The sequence below is a fragment of the Cynara cardunculus genome (genome assembly GCF_001531365.2).
Source record: "Cynara cardunculus var. scolymus isolate 2C chromosome LG 12, CcrdV1, whole genome shotgun sequence".
Lineage (NCBI taxonomy): Eukaryota > Viridiplantae > Streptophyta > Magnoliopsida > Asterales > Asteraceae > Cynara > Cynara cardunculus.
The window spans coordinates 33,463,798-33,467,428 of NC_037539.1; the positions used below are offsets into that span (position 1 = coordinate 33,463,798).

The window sequence follows — 3,631 nt, forward strand, 5'->3', positions numbered from 1 at the left end:
TCCAACTCTTCATTTTCTTCCAAAATGTCCTCAAGATTTTCCCCAATGTTATTTTTTTAGGTAACGTCAATCAAACTTATTTCTAGATCTTCACCTAAAGTAGATATGATTGAACAATCGCCTACCTCTCCATGAAACTTAAGGGAATTAAACACATTAAATTTCACTTCTTGATCACTAACTCTCATGGTCAACTCCCCTTTTTGAACATCAATTAAGGTTCTCCCGGTTGCAAGAAAAGGTCGTCCTAAGATGATGGGGACATTCTTGTCAGCTTCATAGTCCAAAACTAGAAAATCGGCCGGAAAAATAAATTTATCGAATTGAACCAAAATATCCTCAATTTTACCCTTAGGATATGTGATGGACCTATCCGCCAATTGTAAAGTCATGGTTGTTGGACGAACTTCACCTATTCCTAGCTTGTTAAAAACTGACAATGGCATAAGATTAATGCTTACCCCCAAATCACATAGCGCATGGCCTACTTCTTTTCCTCCTATCGAACACGGGATGGTAAAACTTCCCGGGTCTTTTAATTTGGGAGGAATTTTACAAGTAAAGAGTGTACTACATTCTTTGGTCAAAGCAACCGTTTCAAATTCATTCAACCTTCTCTTTTTATGCAAAATGTCTTTTAAAAATTTAACATAGCTTGGCATTTGCTCGAGAGCTTCCACCAAAGGTATGTTAATGTGGAGTTGTTTAAAGATGTCCAAAAACTTCTTAAAAACTGCTCGTCCACATTTTTACTTTTCATTCTTTCTGGAAAAGGTAAATTCTGCAAATCTGGAGCTGGTTGAACAGATCTGGTTGGTTAGACAGTGAACACAATCTTTCTACTGTCGGGTTTTTCAGCAAAGAGTTGCACATTACTGGAAGTTGAAACAGGGACTGTTTTCTGGACAGAAACAGATTCTTGAGTTTCTTCCGTGGAAGGACTCAAAATTGGAAAATTTGACATATCAAACGCGTGTGAAACCTCGTTTTGATGTCTCAGTTCTTCGACGGTTTCACATATATCATCATTGACTTTTGAACTCTCCTTACTCAACATGGTCACGGCTTTGATATGTTCTTTACCCTTCGGGGTTTCCGTGTCACTAGGCAAAGTTCCTAAAGGTCTACCCTTGAGATCGGCGGCAAATTAGCCAAGTTGGGTTTCGAAACTCCTTAACGTTGCATTGGTTTGGTTTATAAAACCTTTAAGTAATGATTCGAGTGAACCATTACCGTCCGATGCATTTTGCCTAGGCATGTGTGAGTGTGAGGATTGTCCATTTTGGTAATTGTGTGAAGCACCTTGCCCATATCCCGGGAGATTTTGTGGCCGATTTTGGACTTGAGTAACCCCGGGGGGTTGAAGTCCAAGATTTCCGGTCCAAGAAAATTTGGGGTGATTCCTCCAATTTGAATTGTATGTGGGAGAAAATGGGCTATTTCTAGCGTGACTCCCAAAATAATTCACCGAGACGGGATTTTCGGGGCAATATTCATAAGAATGGCCCTCACCGCAAAAGACACAAGATTCAGACATAGGTAGGTTGGACATTATGGATTGAACTTGATTATTCTCTCCATTCAAACGTAAATTGTTTTTAACCAAATTAGTTAAAGCAACAATTTGAGCATTTAAAGTAGAGATGGCATCAATTTCATGGATACCTGAATCAGACTTAGAAACAACAGCACGAGGATTTGACCATTCGGTATTGTTATTAGAATTCGTTCCAGAATGTCATGTCCTTCGTTGTAAGTCTTAGCTGTGAACGCTCCACCGGCCGTTGCGTCAAGAATAATTTTAGGCGGAACTGGAGAGGCCATTATAAAATGTCTCCAGTTGAATGCAATGAGGGATTCCGTGATGAGGACATTTTCGTAGAAGGTCCTTCAATCTCTCCCATGCATCCGAAACCGCTTCATCTTCTTCTTGTCGAAACGTCATAATTTCATTTCTAATTTTTACATTCCTCGTCGGAGGAAAGTATTTTTTCAGAATTTTTTCCACCAAATCATTCCAATTTAGGATCGAGTTTAGTGGTTGAGAATTTAGCCATGCTCTAGCTCTATCATTCAATCTGTAAAGGAAAAGCGTTAAGCGTAATACTTCTTGTGTGACTCCGGGAATTTTAAAATGATCTGTCATTTCGATAAAAGATTTTAAATGAGAGTGCGGATCTTCCAACGATAATCCCCCAAACTGACCCAATGCGAAAATCATTTGGAACATTATCGGTTTTGGTTCAAAAGCTGTGGCTGTCATTTCGGGCCTACCAATCCCCGCAGCCAACTGACCAAATTCGAAAGTTGCGTAGTCCCGTATGCCTCTATTTTTATCATCGGCAATATTAACCGTGGCCTCCCGTGGAGGTGGATTATCCCCCATGGTATGGTTACGATTATTTCTACCTCTTCTACGTCTTCTAATGGTTCTTTCTAATTCAATATCAAGAGGTAAAAGTTCATTGTATTGTAGCCTTGGCATACAACACAGAAAGTACGAGTGAAACAAAAGAACAAGGCTCAAATAAAAAATCAATATCTCAGGATAAAAATCGTGTTACCTTCCCCAGCAGCGGCGCCAAAAACTTGGCAGGAGAGGGATCGTTCGTGTTCTCCTAGTGGACAAAATGTCCCCACAGTGGCGGTGCAAGTGCACACCGACACTATGATCGCTTGCAAGTAATAAAGTGGTACAAAGTACCGAGGTCCTTCCCACAGAGAAGGTACTACTGAGATTTAGAGATTTTTCATGAAATTCTTGCACTAGTTTCGAGGTGTAAATAAAAGTTGGATTTTTGTTTATAAAAAGACCGAAATAGGACTGACTAGCTAATTAACAGAATAAACTTCTAATATTAAATGATGGGCATGGGTGCAAGTGTTGCTTAAAATAAAATTAACAATAAAATGGTTAGACTTTTACGAGTTGTTTATAAAAGCTCCATTCTCTCGAAAGTGAACTTTTATAACCGGGCCTCATAAAATTCCATAAGGTTTTTACGTTTACCACTTCGAAACTTGCCGATCCAACTAAAAAGTAAAAGGAATGCGACTTTTACCCAAATCTCTTTGTGATAAAATACCTATTGCTTAACCCCTAGCTAGATGCATACAAAATTCGCATCTCCACGTAATTATTCAAAGACCCTCTCAAGTTCATTGTGCATCACTTAAGCCGTATTTCGGATCTGCCCATCTCTGGGTCTAAGATCTAATATTAACACTTCAAAGTGATCAGCTTATCCGCATTTTAAGCACCGTCTTAAGTGACCAAATCACAAAGTGATAAAAGATAAAAACACCCAAATATTATATAAACATCCTAAGTTAAACTCACATCCACATCCATACAAGTAATTTAGCTAGACATAATAAAAGTAATTAAAGACATAAAATAATACTGAAATTTAAATTGCATTAATGTAAAACTAAATTACAAGTACAAGGAAGTGAAATACTAGAAATTAAATACATAAATTAAAGGGGGAGTGCTAATGGCACCCCTTGATAGGGGTGTTGAATGCATGAGGATTTGAAATTGCTTTAACATCCATCAAAATGTCAAACTCAATCATCATATTATATTTTATTACTATTATTATAATTATTGTTATATATATATATATAT

General features: G+C 37.8%; 1 non-coding gene across 1 annotated transcript; it reads left to right on the forward strand.

Moving 5' to 3' along the window:
* Positions 1-1,856: 1,856 nt before the first annotated feature.
* LOC112524000 lies at positions 1,857-1,963 on the forward strand. Its single transcript, XR_003070328.1, has one exon. It is a non-coding gene; the product is annotated as a small nucleolar RNA R71 (small nucleolar RNA).
* The last annotated feature ends 1,668 nt before the right edge of the window (positions 1,964-3,631 follow it).